The sequence below is a fragment of the Rissa tridactyla genome, chromosome 3, assembly GCF_028500815.1.
Source record: "Rissa tridactyla isolate bRisTri1 chromosome 3, bRisTri1.patW.cur.20221130, whole genome shotgun sequence".
Taxonomy (NCBI): domain Eukaryota; kingdom Metazoa; phylum Chordata; class Aves; order Charadriiformes; family Laridae; genus Rissa; species Rissa tridactyla.
Genome location: NC_071468.1, coordinates 60,936,956 through 60,958,910, shown reverse-complemented (window position 1 = coordinate 60,958,910; position 21,955 = coordinate 60,936,956). Strand labels below are relative to the sequence as shown.

The window sequence follows — 21,955 nt, the reverse complement described above, 5'->3', positions numbered from 1 at the left end:
AAAAATGAATGTAGAGTAGCTCTAACCTCATGGTGAACATGTAGGTTAGCATGGGGGCTTCCACCCACATGACCTACTTGTGGAACAGCTTCTTTTCTGAAATAAACAGTGCGATATTGTCCATGCCTGTTTGAGTAGGACGTGTATTTCTGTTGGCTGGAAGAAAGGAAGGTACAGTTGTCAAGCCCAGATGGAGGCTTTGAAATATGCATGATAGTGGCAGCTGTGTGTGGGAAGAATGACTTGAAGTGTGTTGAGGAGGAGGAGGCTTGTTTACTGTGCTACTGTCTTCATGTAGCTGCAGAGTTGAATGGGGAGAGAAATGAGGAACGCGTTTCGTGTCCGTCGATTATTGCTTCACTGTGCTGAACAGATTTTTTCTCAAATATTCATTATTTGTTCAAAAATTCATAAAGGATCAGTGAGTTGCCCTGAAGGAGGTTGCAAAGAAGTATTGTCAGTGTTTCTCCAGACCTGGATCCTCGTGGATCACGGCCCTGTTTTCCTGAAGGGTCCTTCTCCAAAGCTGGGCTGAGGCGGCTGTGTGCACGCTTTGGAGAGGAACACGTTGTTCTGGCAGCCTTCCCCATTCTGAATTGTGTCTGTGTCCTTATCTGTTAGTGTATTTTGTAGTCTGTGCTTATGTAAACGCTTAAGCCTGCGTACCACTGGCATTTGTGTGTTGTAGCCCTGTTTCGTTGCTGCTGTCGCTGCTGGTTGCCAGCAGTGCTCGAAGGGTGGCCCACAGGCGTGACTTGGCCGAGGGACAGTCGTGGGCAGCTCACTCTCTTCCTCCCCAGGGGAGACAGTGGCAGTGGTGGGCAGATCGGTGGGGCCTCACGGCCAAGCCCTGCTCGCGGGCAGCCTGCTTCCTGGGTGCCAGAGAGCAGGGTCGGGCTGCCGGCCTTCCTCTCCCTGCTTGTAAAGGTCGCCAAGCTGGGACAGCCCATGAGGAGGTCCAGCTTTCCTAACTGCGGAGGAAAAAAGGCAATCCCAACCCTAGCCCAAAGGTTTTGAGATACGTAAGAGAGAGTATGTGTATATGTACTTACAATTATAGGTAGGAGAAAGGAGGGCGTGGGATATACAACAAACAGCGTTGTATTCATGTGGTGAAGTGGGACATGTGTCAGTTTAATTCACAAATGCTTTGGGGTTTTATATTTTTTTAGATTTATGTTTTATGTTTACAGTTTTCAGTTCTCTCATTAATTAACACTTTTTTGTGGGGAGAATAAGGGTTTATGGCTTACTCTTTTTCTCCCAAGAATGTTTTCCAAGCATGTTTTATTATGAGTACATTTTTTGCATTCCCATCCCAGAGCATGAAATTAATCTTTTCTGAATAATTCCCTGGTATCTCTTTCAGCTGTGTGGCCTAAAAAGGTCTTTGACTGAATTAAATTGGTCTAAAAAGAAAATCTGAAGATGTAGAGTTATCTATTAGAAGAATATCAAAAAGACATGAGTGAACTCTAATAAACTTCTAGAGTCAGAGAGGCAGTTTTGGTGTGAGCTGTTTTACTTTGGGCTGCTGCTTGGTTCATCCTGCACTAGACCCAGCCCTGGAAGACTACCTTTGCTCTTTAGACTCAGATAAGGTTGTGTGTCTGCTTCCGCAGAACCCCAGTTAAATGTCAGAGATAGCTTCCAGATACACCTAATTTTGAGAGTAGCTGCCATTTTAATCAGTAATCATATGACAATGACTTCCAAATTTTTATCATTTGAAAATCTTCATCCTAAGTGATTTATCTGATTTGAGCTTTAAGCTTACAGCAGTCAGACCTACTTCCATTATAAACATCCTTCCTTCCCTCTTCATTTTCTGGTGGGTCTGTGAACTAGCCATGCTTCGGACCTTTTCCATTCACCAAGTATGTCCAAGTATTTTATAAAGAACCACAGCAACAAAAGGAAGCAATATCCTTACTCGTCTTAATCTGACTTTTCCACAGCTTTATTTTTATCTCACCTCGACTGTGACACAGGTCAACAATGTAAAGAGCCAAAGTTAGTGGTCATCAAATGTTTCAAGTGGTCATGTCTCAGGAAATTGAATAAATCTCCAAAAGCCAGTTTTCCTTAAGTCATAAAAGGAACTGAATTGATCAAAGTGTAGAACCATCAAAAAGGGAAATTTACAAGTGTTTGTTTCTGTGTTGGACAAACACAACATCTTTACAACACTTCAAACAGAAGTTGTTGCTGCAAATGGAGTGTGAAAAAAATTATCAGCTTAATTAGTAGTAAACAATCATGGCAGCAAAAGAATTTTAGGTGTTTACATTCTTGATTAATCATAGTCCACATTTGCTTCTGACAGTTTTACTTCGAAAATGATGCTAGTTTTATTGTTGTTCTACTCTCTTCCAAATGAGGATTTAGCTTCATTAGTGCTTGAATTTCTGTGCATTCTTCATCCAGTTTTAAGGCCTCTCGCTTGCACCCTGTGTTGCCACTTACATCTTAGTAATACGAATGCACATCATTATCATTTGATATTGCTAGCATCTTGTCTTCACTTTGCATGTAGACGTAGATGAGATTGAAGGTTCAAGGTATAGAAAATTAGACCAAGGCTGGATGAAGCCTTTCTTCCATGAAGCACATACCAATTAGAAATACATGTTTAAGTTGTTAAGTACACAGACTGAAACACAGAGAAGACTATTAAATTTACAGCACAACTTTCCTGCTCGCTCCCAGGGTCCATAACTGAAAATTATTTTTTTCCATGATAGACTTATCATATAGGCATAGCTTTATCAGCAAGAGGAAGACGCAAGTGGTGTTTATTTAGAAGTGTCTACATCTATATTTAAGTATGACCTTTCAAAGATGTCTATAAGGGAGGGAGGTATTTAAATCTTGAAGAATTTCTGACAACTGTCTCCTATCGAGGGCAAAAGGATTATTTAGTGAGTCTCATTCAGTCAAGACTTTTGACTGTCTTCCTGTTCCAGAATGTTCTGAGCTTTAACATGTCTTCACAGGAGAGTTAGTAAACTCTTTGGGCTTCAGTTTATCTATAAAATGTGAAAATAAAATTAGCTATTGTTGCTTCGTTGGATGATGTCATCAGGTGTAATAAAATAGGATTTTTCAGTGCTTTGTACCTTGTGCTATGAATTCCAGTAGGTTTCCTTTTCAGTTTCTTTTTAAGTCCTAGCTGTAAACGTTAAAAGGTTGTATAGACTTTGCTGTAATACTTACTAGCTGTAATTTTTCTTCACAGTTTCTTCAAATAAACCAGTAGTACAATATTGTTTAACTGCACTAGAGAATACTTATCTTAATATGTAGAATTTGAAGGTAGCATACACGTATTTTATCAAACATTAAGAACATCAAGGAAAAATTAAAAAAAAAAACCAAAACCAAACAAAAAACCAGGAACTTAATTTCACCTGACTGCATAAAAGATTCAGTTATGGACCATCAGTATGACTTACCTGAAAGTCCTTCATATAGGCTTTGCATATTCATATCATGCCACATATAATTAGAAAAAGTCAGATTTTTCAAAAATTCTGCTGCAGTTAAAGATAGGCATCTTTGACTCCAGCATCAGTGGAGTAGAAAGCTCGAAGAACGTTGCGTACTTGTGAGATCCCACCCAGAAGGCACTACAGGGCCAAACAAAGGAGGAAAAATAACAGGACATATAATGAGAATGGCTGATTTTGTTTGTGAAGTAGAGTATGTGTAGGATATGTAGGGAAGTATTTGTTGTAGGAGGAGAGGTAGCAACAGTCCCTCTTGCCACAGTCTCCTTGTTCTTGTTCTTTCTTCTAGCTGAATATATCTCTGCAGAGCACAACGGGTGTGATTATGGTATCATAAACAGGCATTAAAATTCAGGGCTCTTTCTCTAGTTTTAAGGAGTAATGGTGAGGAATGGTAGACTTCTTTTGAGGCTAGCCAATTTTTGAAGTGTACATGTCTAAGGTGTTAAACTGTAAGACTCCAATATCCCAAGACAAACTGAAGCTTTGATTTCAGCCTTTACCAGCAACAGAGAAAATAACTGTGTGGCTACATCCATATTTTGCCTCTTACGTTTTAATTGACAGAAGACTCCACAAAGTGACAATAAAACGTTATCATCCTAGTTTGTTAGTGTCTTGACTACATTGCACACAGATGCCTAAGACAACCTCTGTAAATTCAAGTCCTTAGAACACTCCCTCAGTTGATAAACCCTTTAACAATATACTGTTAGCCTTTGGAAAGATTACCTGCAAAACTTTAATAAGCCTTTTCAAGAAAATACATTAGTGCTGCATTTCACGTGCAGCTTGCCTTACAGATACTTAAGTGACAATTTTTTATCGACATTGTGCATCTTGGTTAAAAGCTGAATTGGTGTTAGTTTGCTGCTGACACCAAGACTTGGAAAGATCCAGGGAAAAATACCGTGATGAGGATCTTACCAAAGAATGCATAGCATCACTTTAATGTGAACCAAAAGTTGGACACAGGATGTGAGTAAGAATTCTTTATATGACTGGGAAACAGTGGACTGTAAAATTACATGTGAAAGACAAAATTATTAGTTCCAATGTCTGTTGGTTTCATGGAGACAGAAACAGGTTTTGGACAGTCACCAGAGAGGTGAGAGATCAATCTGTCATTACATTTGAAAAATGGAACAGGCAGCTTTAAAAGGCAGTACTGGTATGTAAGCGTATATGTAAGAACTTCCTGACCTGTTAAGACAGCAAATGGCAATGAAATAACCAGCCACTTGTCTTCACTCTTTCTAAGCGTCAGTAAGAGATATATGCCTAAACATGCACAAATAGCTTGTCTTTATTCTAATGTGTGAGTTGAGCCTAGCTAGTCTTTGCAGACGTTGCAATCACAAAATGATCTTCAGTTTTAGATGCATGACACAATTTGGACAGGAATTTTTTTTGGTTGTTTCTATATGAACATATAAAATAGCGATCAGATGCTACTGAGTACCTATTAGTCATGTTATAGTCTGTTATTAGTCTGTTACACAAATTTAAGCTCAAATCTTCAGTTGGTCTGTGTCCTCTGACTTCTTCCACTCCACCTCCCCCCCAAATTGAGTAACATGTTTGAAGTCTTACCAGCGGGCAGCCATTTGTACAAGACCAAGTACTATTGCTGCAGTGTCTGTGCACCAGTATCCTCATGTATCACAACTGTCGGAAGAGAGTCCTTCAGTACATTGTGAAAACACTTCAGAAATGTTCAAGATTTTGTGATCAACTGGAGTCATTCTGGAGATACCTATCTGTGTTTTGCAAACAAGGAAGAGATTTCACAGCCCTTGACAAGACTAAACACTTTCCCTTACGTGAAGTCCCAGACTTGATGTAATCGTAGGATCACTCAGATAATCCTGTTTGCTGTATGTGTGATAATGTGACACAATCTATCACGTATCCTGATACAGCATATTTTTGGATTCTTTTATCAGCATCCAGGTTTTTCAGTAGTTCTTGTTGTTCCATCTAGCTGGAGCATGTGTTACTGACGTTTTAAGAGGAGCCGCACCACAGAACTACTGAAGAAAATGGTGTAGCACCTGAGTTAGAGTTTGCTTCATTATTAGTTGTTTTTTTGACAACACTAGTCGCCTCTGCAGATGCAGAGAAAGTATTTCTTCCTGTTATTCATTAGTTTAGTTCAGTAACTATTTCATTCACACAGAATGAGGAGAAATCAATTCACTGAGAAACCAACTGGGAGTTAAAAAGTAGGAAAGCTGGTTTTCCTCCTCCTCACCTGCGAATAACAATGAGGTGTGGGAGGATAATATCTACTACCTCTAAAATCTTGTAGGGCATGGTGAAAAGAAACACTAAATCTGGTTTTATTTACTACAGAAAACATTTCATTTGTTCAGTATGTCAGATATAAATACATAATGCGTTGGTTTAAGTTTTTCTTTACATGTGCAATACATTTAAAGTAAGTTCATTTATTTAGTTAAAACAGTTCAAATTTCTGCTTGGAGAAATTCTAGCATATTTGAGCCTGTCACCAGTCATGGTAATTATGGATCAGAAATAAAATAAATGCACCATTTTATTCACCATTTTCTACTATAATAAAAAATAAGGAGTATAGCAAAAAAAACGTGCGTTTATTTCTTTAGGCGAAGTGTTTGCCATTCTGTTTCTTGGTTTTGGCCCGTACAAGCCTGGTTATGTTCCAGAGTACTAGAGTCCTTTTTTCTGCCTGTGGTTGACTAGGCAGTTGCATTCAGTGTGATGTTTTTGCGATGCTCACATGGCAGCAATGCCTTAGGCCTTATTTCTCTGCAGTTTTCTTCAGCAGGGGCTTCATCCAAAAATGGGAAGTGGTGCAGAATGTAGCAGTCTGCTTACTTAGTATATCTTGCCACAGAGAAACCACTTTTGTTTTTGGTTTGTCCGACTACAGTAGCATTTCCTCTATTTTTTTCAAGCTGAATTTGAAGCGCTGGTTTGAGTTAAAAAGCAGTAAATTGCTGTGGATTTGCCTGCTTTGCTCTTGGTTGCTCCTCCTGTGCTGTTATGCAACAGTGAAGTTAACAGATGTAACATTCTGCCTTCTTATGAAATGGCCACTGATAGGGAACATCTCAGTTGTGAATCTTACTTCTCTCTTTGATCTGAATAGGTATGCTGACCTATAAGAAAAATCTGTTTTATTAGTGCTGTTAAAAAGATTACCATTAAGAAGAATAAAGAAACCGAAAACAGGAAAGCACACCATATTGTTTTTGAGGACTGAGCTGAATTTTATTAAATATAACCAGCAATCAGTTGGTCTCTGCTTTACAATTTTCTGTTGGTTTTTTTTAAAAATTATAGCTTCATAGAAATATTACGGTATACGATCACTTTATACGGACAAGTTGTGTACAATGCTTTATGACAGTTCCACGTAAACTGTCCTTTCTGTGTGAAATATGGAATCATGTAAATAAGAGATGGATAAGAAACAAGTAGATAATCTCTTTGATCCCTTATCAGTTTCAGGTTTCTCTAAAAGATGGTAAAGGTCTGATAATACCAAAGAGAAAGTCCCCATCTGAAGCTGTCTTTGCATCTAACAGCAAAATAAATGCAAGTGCTATGAAGTGAAGGCCAACCTAGAATGAAGCGTGTGAGATCCTTTCTGATTCCTTCTCTGATTTCTTGAGTAGTTATTTAGAGAGACAAGAGTCCCTCTAATACACTCTCCATCTTCAGTTTGAAAATCTGGGAACTAGAAATGGCAAAAACCAAAATAAGTGGGAAAATGTCTGTAGAGAGACAATTATAATGCTCTAGTAATACTGTGATAACGCAGAGTGATTCATTTTTCTAAGCTAAAGACACTTACTATATGAAAGTCATGATAGGATGGTTTACCTTTTAGGATACAAGGTATCATAAAATGCTTGGTTAAAATGTGACCATTTCTGCTGTAGATGTTTTGCACTTGCTTTTCAAATTGACTACTATTGATGTGCTGACCTTATCTTGGCATTGATACAAATGCTGTAACTATAGACATGAAATTCCTCGAGTTACCTTTTTATATTAATGGTAATACTACTGTATTGTGACATTATATCATATTGTGCTTTTAAATGAAATTTAAGTTTTGACTACATCCATAGCTGGATAAACCCTGCCTCTTTAAAAGAAATCTCTTCCTAGGGAAACATAACGTGCTTTTACTGTATTTAGTGCATGTGTGCGGGTTAATGATTGGATGTCAGGTATTTTATACATCAAAGCAGGATTTAATTTGTATTTTTCTCCAAAAGATCAGCTACTACAATTTTATACAAAGGCAAGCTGTGGTATTTTAACTTGGAATCAACGTGCATTTTCTGGGTTATTGTTTTGTTTCAGTGTTCTCCCCTCAAAAGAGGATGTTTTGCTGCCCATATTAGAGTTACCATACTTGTTTTACATTTTATTAGTTTTTTAATGGGTTTATTAACCAATATTAACCCACTTAAATGCCGTTAGTTTTCTAACTTGGATATTTTGGAAGCAGATACAAGCAAGGCCTTCACTGAGTCAAATAGAATTTCATGGACCTCATAAAAACAGTCACTGTGTTGTAACTGGTACTACACTAAGTACTCGGTTCTTTGACATGTAATACTAATTTTGATCATACTGCGGATGCACGTGTGCTCCCTAAATACATAAGGAAAACAATTTATCAGAGAACTAGTTCCAGTAGAGTAAGTAACACTCTGAGCACAGATCTGTGTGGATACTGAGGGAGATCACTGCTGAGCAGCATCTTGTTAGAATGAAGGTCATCAGCTACATTTTCCGGCAAAGTGTTACTCTTCCTAAGTTGGCATCAGATCTAGTAACTAAGTGCAGTTAACTAACAGAAGGATTAACAAATATAATTTGTATGATCCATATAGTCATTTCACAGTTGTCTGTTTTTCAAAACTTTTTTGAAGTAGATAGAAGACATTGCTGGAGCTGTGATGGAGCGGACCTTTGCAGTCAAAAGGCTAGGCACTCAGCCAGTTTGTAATTCAGTGAGACACAATACATTATCTATTTTGACAGTCTTCATGGTTAAATAGTCTGGCTCTTGTAATACCTAACTGTGTTTATAAATAGAAATGAAGAAATCAAATGGTCTGGTCTTGACAGCAGAATAATAGAGCTTTGGATATGCCCAGAGCTCACACGAGCCTCTTCCCTTCTGTGGAGTGGGAAGAATAAGGTAAACTGATTGAGTCAAGTAGAACTTGAAAACACTTCTGGCATGTGTTTTCCCTGAGGTTTCAGTAATACATGAAAAAATGTGATGTATCAGAGCTCTGCAGTGAGGCCTGTAAAATATAATGGTTTTCTGACCAAGAAAAACAATTATTTTAAAAGCAAAATGGTAGACTGAGCATCCACAAAGAGCTTAGCTTAGAAGAGTGGCTGTCCAGTTCGCGTGTTGTATGGAGAAGGAGGATGTAGTCCTGGTTTCTGGTTCCTATTTCTTGCTCTAGATAAGATATTTTAGCAAATAGTTTTCCCTGTGAAATCTAGGTAAAGGGCTGGAACCTCAGTATAAGCCTCCAAAGACATCTGTGGGCTCTCTCCTACACTAGGACAACTTAACAGGAAGGGTGGACATCCTACTCTTTGGCATTGTCAGTAATATAAGTCCTCTTGAAGACAGGAATTATTCTTTAAGCTTGTTTTGGGTTGATAATGGGTTTAAGAGGTGCATCCCTCAGCAAGTAGCAAAGTACACTTACTTTGATGTTGTGTTAAAGCTGATACCAAGAATTTGTCTTTTCTTTCCACCGTGTGTTACAGTAAGCAGTCCTGAGAGGTGAGGGCTGACTCCTTAAATGCCTACCCCCTCTTTGGCCTTCAAGATGTGAGCACCAGCCTCACACAAAGAACTGAGTGAAGTGACTTTGGTGCTGCAAGTATGTGCCTTGCAGGAGAGGGGTGGGATTCCAGACATACTCCTTTCCGTACAATACCCAGGTATTTTTTGCTTAACTTTGCCAGTTTGTGGTCTGCTCCTTGGACACTGAGTGTTGTGTCAGAGCTGTGATTTCCACTTTGGGAGACAGGTGTCTAAATGATTTTCACTTTGGGAAATCATTAAAGTGATTTCACAAATCACTAAAGTGATTTCCACTTTGGGAGCCAGTGTCACACCTGAACCTCCTGGTGGATACAGGCCTAATCCAAACCAAGATTTCCTGAATGTACACGGAACAGCCCCATGGGGTGGTCCTCAAGCAGCATCCAGGTTGGACTCAGCTCTGCATCGAGCACTTGGCCTTGCTCTCGTGACAGAGGGGTGGAGGGGTCCAGGCTCCTGCTCCGGCTGCATCGTGTGAAATTTGTAACACATCTCTGAGCCAAGATTCCTGGCTGATCCAAAGCTGGAGGTTGGACGTGACCTGGTCTCGCCGTTAGTCAGAACTGAAGCTCTCAGGACAGGCATGCCGACGGAGCTGGTCTGCAGCTCTGTGCCGGGGCTCTGGTGTGAAGTGTCATGTTGCGTGGTTACAGATGGTCTGGAGAGGAGAGGTCCTCTATCCACGGCAGCGACGTCTGTGCCTAGTGTTGCAATGGGCTACAGCCAGATTATGAATTAATGGGTGTGGCCCAGAAACCACCACCATTTATGAACATTATCTGTGTAACCAGAAGTTTGTGTTGTGAGGAACAGGGCAGAATGCTGGAATGTACTTATTTATTTACTGGAGTGTACTTATTTATTTACTAAGTATTTTGGGAAAAGAGTATGTATTCTGCAAATCAGAATTAGAGGTACCTTGCATGAAATACAACAGTGGCATCAAATACATTTACTTGGACCAATGCCCTTGTACTCTGGGGTAGTGTTTTGAATCTGCATGTGATTTTTTAGTGGCCAGGTGGTGGTAGGCTCTCATTTTCTTAAGAGGCACTTCTGGCCCATGTTGCACACACAGTGGTTCAAGAGTTAGCTAAAGAAATGGATTTATTTGGATGTTCTGCAGGAGGTAACACTCTTGTGTTATTGTTGTGTCAGTATGGCCAGTTTCCGTCCAGGTGGTGATAGGAGTCGCCATCCCAAGTGTCCTTGTAAGAGCAATTTCAGCTGGTTTGGATCAGACTCCCCAAACTGCAGTTTGATGAATTCTTATCATCCAGGTGGCCTGCGGTCCCACGTCAACATGTCAAAACTCCAGTTAAAATTGTCTCAACTACGTGCGAAAAATTGCCCTATCCAATGATAAACATACCTAAAGAGATAAATAGTGCCCGTCAGTTCACCATTTACTTCCTGTGTGCAAAGCAGGACCCACCTGGGTTGTTCCCAGGGCTGCTGGGAGCTCCCTGCCTCCCCAGTCCCCATCACACAGTCGATTATCTTAACAGGGACTGGGGCTGCCTGGGGAGTTCTTCTATCGATCCCTCAGACCTCTGGTGGAACCGGGACTGCCCGGGGCGGGTTCCTGTAGCTATCAGTCAATTATCTCATCTCGACAGAAACTCGCTGGGGAGTTCCCGGGACTGCCCCGGGAGTTCCTACGGGTGACTCAGCACACCCAGCATGTGCAGGGGCACAGCCCTTGTCCCCAGCTGCATTGCAACTACAGCTACAGTGATAATTTGGAGTGCACGTGCGTGCGCCTACCTGGTGCATGGAGGCATCAGCGTTGGAGTACTAAGAGGTTTAGCAGAGGACAGTTAATACTTGGGCATTTCCTGATGCGATCTGCCCATCTGACCAGTAGCCTGTGTCCCTTGATAGGCACAGATGGGTTTTTTTGTGTGTGCTGGGCTGTCACATCTACAAGCTGGTACTTGCAACGTGCTTTTCCTGCCATGGAGAATCCAAAACACCATGCTCACCATCAATAGTACTGGTCACCAGTACTACGATTTAGCAAAGGTCTCTTTTCTGGAGTCCTCTGCTACTTTTTAACTACTGCAACAGGTGTTTGAGCCTCCTGTCTCTTGAGAAGAAAGCACGGCTTTTAATCAAACTTGTGATGTTTACTGATTAAAAAAAAATAATTTACTGTATGTCCATCAGTGTGCAGTGGCCTGATGGAGAGCATCTAAATCTGATGGGTTTGGAATGTGGTGTGATGCCAGGTAGTTGTCGTAAAAGTGGCTTCCTATAACATTTAGGGGATGTAAATTTATCCTTACAGTTAATCTCTTCCTTCCTTTTGCAAATTAACTGAAAAGTAGTGAGCAAAACATGGCAGAGGGGTTGGAACTAGGTAATCTTTAAGGTCCCTTCTAACCCAAACCATTCTATGATTCTATAACAGAAATACAGTAAACAGCAATGTCTGAAAGATTAGTTTGGAAACTCAAATGGTTAAATGTTGGTTAGAGTAAGAAAGAGTGAGAGAGGTTTGAGTCGTGTCTGCCTTTGTGAGTACGTAAGGCAAGATGGGGCCCCTCGCTGTTTCTTTTTCAGGCCACTCTCTCCAAAGACAGTCTCCAGGTGGCAGATGGGATAGTTGTGCTTCTTCCAGCCCTGTCTTTTGGGGGTGCTGGGAAGCCAAGTGTGCACCGCACTGAAATTGCAGCTCATTGAACTTATTCATACAGAGCAGAAGAAGCGATGGGAAAATTAAAAAGATTTATTCAGTGCTAGTGTTGCTCAAAATCAGTATCTGCTGTTATGAACTAAGGTGTAAGAACAGTGAAGGTGGGAATGGTGTAATGAGCAAGCTCTCCAAAACTATTACATTTGAGACCTTGGTAACTCCAGTTGGTTGGCACAAATAGATCTGCTAGTCAGAATTACAGTATCTAACCCTCAGAAAACTTTGAAAGGCACGGTAAAGCAAAGTCTTTGAAAACCGTGATCAATATGAGCTGCGTAAGAGGAAAAGTGTTTGGATTTATACTAACAGTAGTGTGTCTGAGATTGGAGGGAATGAAAAGGTCCATGCCGTTTCTCTGAGAAAGCCGGGAGCATTTCCCTAGTAAGCAGTGGAAATGGCTGTCGCTGGAAGAGTGAGGGCAGATGCGGGGAAAACAGCCTGATCTAATGCCTAGAGAACTGCCGAGGGATCAGGGCACCTGCGTTCGTCCCCTGCATGCCCTGCTGCCTGACCTGGGCCACCTCACTTCTCCCTGCCTCCCTTTCGCCAAGGACGATCAGGAAACAAATCCTTAATTTCCTTTGAGATTTATTCAAGAGAAAGACAATGAAAGCAGGGAAGTGTTATCATCTGGGGTTGAAATGCCACACACCTAGTGAATGCTCAACCCCTACTTGCATTATTTAATTTAAATGCAGGTAGCTTGTATCAGGGATTTTCCCGTGTTTTCTTTAGAGATGTAAGATAATGAGAACTTTTTTTTTTTCCTCCTGGAATAGAACTCTTTATAACACACTGTGGCTTGCTTGAAATGTTGTGTAAAGAATAGTCTTGTTTATGAGGACAGTACAACGTGTTAGATCACCTTTCATTGAACTGTGTGCTTTATAATTAGTGTACAAAATTGTGTCCTCTCTTTTTTTCAAGTGGGGCTTGAATAGCAGCATCCTTTGCTGTGGTCTAATTACAGAACATCCTTATCTTAGTAATAACTTTATTTATGAATATACTTTACCCGCCCCTCATAAATTATCCTTCGGCTGCTGCAGCAGTGAGCCAAGGAAGAAAAGTTGCTTTAAGCAAAAGCTGAAGATGACCCCGAGTGGAGACTTGAGCTGTTTTTCACAGCGTGGGTTTGCCGCTGGCTGGGTGTGTGTGGTGTTGGTAGGTTGGGTGGATGAAGAGGTGGGATAAAGCTCTTAATGTTTCTTTCCCTTACCTACCCTGGAGAGAGGGAGAATTCCCCAACTGAGACTATATCACTTAATAGCCTGCCTCGCTGGACAGGTGTGAGGAGTCATTCATTACTGCTTTCACAGTGCTCAGGAAACAGATGAATTAAAACCTCTTCTTTCCCACAGCCATGGCAGGGCAGCACTGAGGCTGCTGTATCCCAGAAGGTTGTAGTGCCTTTCTCATTGGCATTTCCAGCTCTGTCACCATGTTGCTGAGGTACATCGGTCACGGCTTTTTCTAAATTTCACAATTTAGAAGGCAGATGTTACCTTACTCATTAAAAAGGGAAGAAATAAAAAGCAAAATCAGTCACACTAACTTTGAAAAGCTTCAGTGTAGTTTTATTTTCAAGTTTGATCTGTCAAAATTGCTTCCCTCTAGTGGTTTTCAAACTGTATTTCTAAACTTGAAAAAATTGGTGCAATGCAGAATTTTCTGAAGTTTTAAGAAAGCCATTTCTTTGAGAAAGTTCTGCACTTAATACAATGTAGTTTCTTTTTGGGGTAATTAACTTAACAAAGTGCTAGGGACTTTCCTGCCATTGGAAACCCTATCCTAAAGCTCAGTTTAGCACAGACAGCTGCAGAACAAGTCTTAGCTGCTTAGCTAACCATCCCAAACATTGTCTAGAGAGCTGCCATTCCTGCTTGCTTGACTGCAAGGCCACTGCTGCAGAGAGCGTACCAATCATGCTGAAATGTGTAAAATTAGCATTTAAGCCAAAATAATGACATAACCTTCTGTGCAGCGTATAATCCTAATAAGATTAAGTTTTAACAAAGAAAAACATAAAAGATATAACCTAATAAGATCAAAATCTATTCTGAATAAACTGTATTATACATGTTCACTGAGTGGATTATATAAGTTTAATGAAATTACACTGTCTTATAAGCAGGATACAATAAGTAGTAATGGCAGCTTTTCTATACACAATGCAAGAGAGTAAGGAAGAAGATAGGGATTATTAGAAAATGAGTTTAGTCAAAACAATTTAAAATCAAAAAGATAAAGATAAAAATAGAATAATAATTTCTTAAATACTGCAACAATGAGCTTACTGCTTCGAGTGTATTAGCTAAGATCAAAGTAAGATATCCAGACAACTATAACTCAAAAGTATCCAGAAAATACCTCTAGTTTTTAGAGGAAGAAGGAAGACTGGATTGATATGATGTTGGAGAGGAATGACACAGCACAGCTAAACAGACTGCGAAAGATTTGAGAAAATTGAACACTTTCTCAGCATCTGGTCAGTTTTTTCTTCATATTGCTTTAGTATTTGTCCAGTCCATCTCTTCATCCGATACGTGGTAGTGGATTCCACGCTGTTAGCACTCCTGATCCAGATGGCGTACACTCTGTCATGCTGAGATCATGTTGGAAATGTCATCTATGCAACACAGCTGAGATATAGTAGCACTTTAAAATTAATTTCTCAATTGTTGTCCACTACGGCATTTTTTTTGTTGGGAATATTTTCCCCATGTAAAAAGAATAACTAAATGTGCTTTTTTGCTTTTATAAATTAAAGCATTTCAAATATTATTTACAGTTTACCAAATTTTGGCTTCGCTTGTTGTAGTAATGAATAATATATTTGTCCTTATAGAAGTACTAAAAATATTAAGAAAACTGATTTTAAAACTACGTTAGCACAACCACATTACTTCTCCAAGAACTGGGCTGCATATTTTTGAAAACTATTACGAGACAGTCAAGGATCATGTTAAGACAGAATGGTCTGAGCCCTAACCTCTCCAGTAAGTGTAACAGTAAGGGTTTTTCCTGGGTTATGTGGAGAGAAGATGCAAAGAGAAAACAAGAGGTGCAAGCAGTATGGTTGTATTATTTACCAGATTTTTTTTTATTTCATGTGTTGAAAATTGTGAATTGTAACAGATGCTGAAAGGCAGTGCTATAAAAATTACATTTTAGGGGCCCACATCTGGTTTGGTTTTCTGCTTTCCTAATGAAGTTGCTTAGTTTGCACAAAATGTTGCTTTTGCTGTCTGTCCAGATAAAAACACATCTTGTGTTCCAACAGGCAGAATTGTAAAATGCATCTCTCCTCTCGGAAACACAGGGTCTCATTAGCTTACACAGCTTTGTCCCCTTTCCGCAGCTCTGTAGTAGGTGCTTAAGCACTTGGACTTAAACAACGTATTACCTATAAAAACTAGATCCAGGAGTCAAACGGGTTTCTTTTCCATGCATAATATTTCCATAGTAGACTTTATTCCTTTGCGTACCTATAAAATCTCATTGGTTTAAAACCCCATCCTTGGTTAGATTTGGACAGTACTGGTGGGCTTCAAAGAAAAAGACTACAGGGAGCTGTGTAGAAAGCAAAGGATGAGATTCGAAGGAGTCCCTGAACTTACATCATATGATAAGGGATTAGGCATGCATTATAAGCTGATTCATGTCATATGAGTAAATCATGAAAATGAAGTTAAATTTCCTAGTAAGGACTAGTCTTTACGTGTGACATCCTGGTTAGAGGAGACTTTCCTCTCACCGAAGGCTGTAAAAGGAGACATGAGTCATTGTTTTGGATGAAGACAGTGCTTTATATTTATTTATATAGGTATTTATAAGGCAGTCCACTTACTGAATTTCTAATGGCTCTTCTGATAGAAATAAATGTCATGTTTTACTAGCGGCGTTTAAGTTCTGATTTGCGTAAGTGAGAGAGACAGGAGGAATAGGAAAAATATATATTTCAAGATTCCTAACCAACAAACAACTCAAAGTAAAATAGATAGCATTTGCATTAAGTATTCCTTTGGCTTATTCTGTTTTCTTTCCCTTGTCCCTTACTTTTCTCCTGTATGTTGTGTATTTGGTTTCTCTGGTTACTGGCTTTAGATGGGCAGGGGCTGTGCTCCTTTTCTATGTTGAAGTGGCCTATGACTTTACTGAAACCTGCTTCAACAAAGAAAACGAACTAAAATGGCCATGGCACTGCAGCTGGTGTGGAAGAAGCTGTGATACGAGGTCTGACTGCGTGCCCCAACTTAACGTCAGTCCCTGAGTCTCCTGGGGTGATGCTTGCGCTTTTACCTCTGGCTTTTAAAATACAAGTCTTCTTCCCCGTTCCTTGCACAGCAGTAATGATTCTGAGCAGTACAGAGTACTTTTTCATGGTGTTTGCGCTTCAACTTTAATTGTAGATTTAGTGATTAGACATATTGCACTGGGCTTGTATTTTAGTACTTAAAATGCTGTTGCTTCTTGCTTTTATTTCTTTATGTCTCTCTCTCATTTGTCTGTAGACACAAAGATTTGCCTTTTCCTTATCTGAAGTCAGTAGCTTCTCTGATACAAAGATTTAGCACTTGATTACATGTTGTCCAGCTTCTGCTTGCTATTATAACTAACAGCAAGTGGAGGAGAAGCAACAAGAATAAAAGCAATGTGCCTGTGAGTAACGCTGGAATGGCGATGAACAAGAAGAATCAGTAGCATCATGTGGTCAAGAGCAGTAACAGGTTTAATAAACAGCTACAGCCCATGGCTTTGTTCTGTAAACACAATGCATTTTCTGTCAAAAACACCTTGTTATTCTCACCTTAACCTGGACTTGCTCCGTATATTGCAACTATAGATAACTGAGCTGTTGTTATAGCATGCAGGCTGTCCACGTGTGCTTGCCTGCAGCCCGATACACTAGTACCCAAACCAAGCATGGTCCCAAAACAGAGTCCAATCAGTTGTGTTTACTGTGGGCAAAGAGATAAAAATCTCTCTCAAATTACTTCAGAGTTGCTTAATAGTCATCTTAATTACTAAAGAACATTATATTTGTACTTCAAAAAATAATGTCTAGAGGCTGGAGGAATGAAAGCTAAAGTGACACAAGGTGACAAGGAGTAGTAACAGATACTTTGAGGTTATAAATCATATTCCAGTTGTTTGAAAAGGAAAATGAGACCACGTTCTGTATATGGCAGATTATGAAGTCTGAAATACATTAGGAATGGCAGCTTTCAGCAATTTGATTTTGCGTGTTGGTAGAGCTAAACTTTCGTCTTCCTGCGGAAAGCCGATTGTCTTAAGCTTTGATGGGTCAGGTTATGTCAGCCCCCGACCCGTGGGCTGGTGGCCTGTCCCCAGGGAGGTGCCTGATGCCTGGGGCTGGGGCTGCCCCACAGCCCCTGGCTGCCCTGTGCCTGGCGGGGGTGGGATGGACCCTGCCTGCCCTCTCGCCACTCCCAGCCCCCAAGGACCAGACAGACTTCCCTGGCACTGTAGGGTGGATTAATCTTCCTATAATGTGGGTTATATTTGCAGACTCTTAAGTCTCTTCCTTAAATACAGTCTTACCTTTGAACAGTGGAAGCTTACTTGGTAAGTGCAGTACAGGCACCTTATACATGCACACGTGCGCACACACACATGTGCCTGCACTTTATGAGCAAACGTGGCATTTTGGAATGTATAAAAGTTTTAATTTTCCGTGGTCTTTTGTTATTTCTTGCTGATTTCATGAGTGTTACTCCCATGTTTTATTCTGGCAGTGCTGGCTACTTCAGCCTACTCAGATGCCTTATTTCATAGAGGCATACATGAAATAATTTGTAAGTGCTGTTAATCTCAAAAATGATAACTTGAGGACAGTGAATTCTCCATTTTCAAAGGCAGACAGAGGAAAAAATACCCATGAATAATAGCAGTGCATGCACAGACTTTTCCAGTTCTTTTGCCCCAAGCTCTAAGGAATGCTTCTGATTACGAGAGTGATCTTGAAAGAGGATGAGTCCACGGGCAATGAAATCCTAGATTCAGTGAATTTAGTGGGAGTTTTCTGCCTTGGTAAGAGTAGCGACAGAATTTCCATTGACCTCAGCTGTGCAGAGATTTCATCTGCACTGTGGAGCCCCACAGCATGGGGGAGAAGGGAGTCTCCATGCCCTGAAGAAAGGTTTACGAGGAAATGTATTTTCTGTCTGATTCTAAGAAGTCAAATTAGGGGGAGTACAAGGAGGTCATTAGCTGCTATCCTACAGTGAGCACCTTATGCAAAAACTGTCCCACTGAATATTTTCGTGTAAGAGACAGACATGTACAATTAGTTTACTTTATTCTAATGGTTCATAAGGAACAATGTTTTCTGGTATGGAATCTGAATAGATCTCACTGTTTGAGAAAGTTTCTGGGCTTGGTTTCATCTTCTGTTCGTAGCTGTTTTCTCCTGCAGCAACTTAACAAATATTTTCTCTGCTCAGAGTTTTGGATTGCTAAAATACCTGTAAGTGGCCATTTCCATTACTTGTCATTACGTTATCACAGGGTAAGGGTCCTGTAGTTTTAACTATAGTGGTACTGGCCCCTCTAGACTTCAATGGAGAAAACGGGGTCAGCAATAAGTTAGTATTTTATACTATTTTAATGATTCTCTTGTTTTTGCATACTCCGCTTACAAGTTTCTGCCTCTATCACTGTTGCATAGTATAAGGAAGGTATGGCTGATTTCTGTCAAATTTGTATTTGTCATTTTCTAAATCACTGTTTTTCTTCAAACTCTAGTTAGCAGCAAAATTGGAAGATATTTCCCCTAAAGTGCTGTTATTGCTTACATTTCCAGGGGAAAAAAAAGAAGTCAAGTGTTTGTTTAACATCTTGGGGATGTTTCATGCATAGATTCACCACCTGCAGATTTTCAAAAGAAGGTCCTTGTTTTGAAAATGTGATCCTAAATCTGAGGTAACACCAGGGCACTTTGGAGAATATAGTTTAGAAGGAGTTTCTACTCCCTTGTTGTGAACTTTTCTCATCTGTTAGGCAGCATTCACACCGAGGAGCGTGGACATTAAAAATTCGTTTCATACCATAAACCACCAGTAGCTGTATGTTACGCTTTTCCTATGCCAGACCCACAAAGGACGTAAATCGTTACTGACTCTGGCTGTTCAGTTTATGCTGCTGAGACTCATGCAGCTCTGGAGGTCCTCAGGCTAATCCCAAATGTGGATAGGTGTCAGAAGAGTTTTCTGGCACATTCTAGAAAGGGAAGGAAGTATTAGAGCGAATGTACGTACATTATTTGTATGAATAAGCTGGAACAGTTCCTTCCTGAATACTATATGATTTTTTCATTGTCTCTGAATGTTCTCAATAAATATGTAATTTTCTCTTTCTTACATGGATTTTTATTTGTTAATCTTTTTGTAGAGTAGTTTACTTCATACCTACTCTCTGAAGTCTTTGGGTACTTTCTTTCCCTTTAGGAGTTTTAAGTTATTCCCGATGATATCATTATATTTTCCCTTGAAGTGGTGTGTTCATAACAGGATAATGGGGAGAGAAGCTGTTCGGTTTATGATTGATTAGTGGATGTACAATCTCAATTCCCTTGGAAAGTGGGCGTGTGATTGTTTGAGTCTGTGTTTCTTTGGAGAGAGACCATTTCAGGGAATCATAGTTAGAGCTGCAAACAATCCATTAGTCACTCGTCCAAGCCCTGCCAACGTAATACTGTTCCCTGCAGTACATTATTGAGTGTTTTGTCCAATATCGGTTTGAGTGACTCAAGCCATGAGGCTTCCACCACTTCCTCTGAGAAACTATTTCATGGTCTGACAGAGCTCACAGTTAGGAAATATTTCCTGGTACTCAGCCTAAACTTTTTAACACCCAGATTGATCTCATTACTGTTAGGTATACTTTTTTTTCCAGTCCTGTCTTAAATCTTTTTCCTTCTTTGGCATTCACACTCTTGAGTGAATAGTAGATGGTATGATGTCTCCTCTTAAGTCAAGCAAATGCATAATTAGTTCTTCTAGGCCTTCTCTACAAATAGGCCATCTGTTTGGTGGAAAAAAGGGCCGAGTATGGGAAGATTTTTTTCTAGCAAGTGCTTGTTTCAAACAAATAACATGAAAAATAGGAGTTCATGTGATTAAGTAGCTCCAGGGAGCCCCAACTTTTATACAAAATATTTTTCAGAAATTATGTAGAAGATGGTAACTTTTCCAGGCAGTCATTTGAAGTAGTAATACCTTTTTCTAGCACAATATACAGCTCTAGCACTAGTAGTCTGTCACATTTCATGGCTTCAGGGAATGTTTTGTAATGTTGCTTCATCTATTTATCAAGCAAATTATATGTAGCTACAGCCTGGAGAGGAGAAAGCAACGGCAGCCGAATTGCAAGCAGGTCCAGGGGCCATTTGAAGGTCTGTCACTCACAGCTTTACAGCCAGAATTCACAAGTATTTGGGTCATATAAGGACTGTTGAGGAAGGGAATGTACTTTAATCCATCCAACCATTACACATCTCTAGATCCCTTTCCAGTAGCCAACATCTGTTTCCTTCCTTCCTTCCTTCCTTCCTTCCTTCCTCCCTTCCTTCCTTCCTTCCTTCCTTCCTTCCTTCCTTCCTTCCTTCCTTCCTTCCTTCCTTCCTTCCTTCCTTCCTCCCTCCCTCCCTCCCTCCCTCCCTTCTTCCTTCCCTCCCTCCTTCCTTCCTTCCTTCCTTCCTTCCTTCCTTCCTTCCTTCCTTCCTTCCTTCCCTCCTTCCTTCCTTGCTCCCCTCCTCCCCTCTCTCCCTCTCTTGCCCTCCCTGCCCTCCCTTCCCTACCATATTCCAGATCAGTGTCCCCTAGCCTAAGGTGGTTTTTACATTACTTATTATAGTCTAAATTCTGCAGAGATGTATGCACATGATTGATAAACTGTATTTTGCAAAATCTGGGTATGTGCTATTCTTATTTCTTATGGATGGTCTGCTGCTTAGTCAGAGACTCCTAGTCAGAGGGACACTTCGATTTACAGATAAGACTTCTAAACTAGTACTCTATGCTTGCTTTGAGAAAAATGTAGTAAGTAAGTATTTTAAGCATATGTTTATGTTTTTTGATGAATCACTGTGCAATTTGGGAACCAAGCCCATGTTTTGTTAATTTTTTACCTGAGATTACCTGATGCGTGTGGGTTTGTGACCCGGGCTTCCAGCTTGGGGAGTAAACAAGCTACGTGCACTTCCTCTGAACTGCACTAGAAAGGATGCACAGGTCCTCAGGCAAGAGCATTCCTGAGCTAACACTACTACAGTTTTACTAATTAAGGAAGAAAAATGCAACGATCAAACTAAGATCAAGTCAAGTTTGAACCAAATCAGTAGGTTCAGGTGATTAAACTACCAATTTAATATAACAGATAATCTTACGATATTACACACAAAATACATAAATGCAAAAAAGGAGAAGGCAGGTAAATGACAGACTGCCATCACAAAAAGAAAGCCTGAATCACTCCTGCAGCCTTGCTCGTTCTGTCGTTCGCTATCTGAGATGAAGTAGTGATAGATTTGATGAATCCCGGGCCGTGTACTGCATCTCTCAGGAAATCTCAAGCACCTTCTTTGTCTCTGAGTAGAGTGTCTGGAGCAGGAAGGGTCTGCAAGGGAGACCTCCTAGTGCAAGGGAAGGAACCGGTCGTCTTTTTTCTTTCCTTCCTTTTTACAGGGAGCATTTGACACTTTTTCCGCCTGAGAGGTGAATGCTGTGGCTTTGGGGCTCAGTTGTATGGAGTGAAGCAGGAAGGGGTGGCTGCAGTTCAGTCCCCGGCGGGTGGCACATGTCTGAGGTGAGGGTGGGAAATCCCACCTCTGGAATGGGCCTTCCACTCACATCGATTACCCCCATACAC

General features: G+C 40.4%; 1 protein-coding gene across 1 annotated transcript in view; it reads left to right on the top strand.

The window, feature by feature from the left end:
* The window catches only part of AIG1 (androgen induced 1), a 126,478-nt gene that overhangs the window by 15,519 nt on the left and 89,004 nt on the right, over window positions 1-21,955 (top strand). The window lies entirely within an intron of this gene.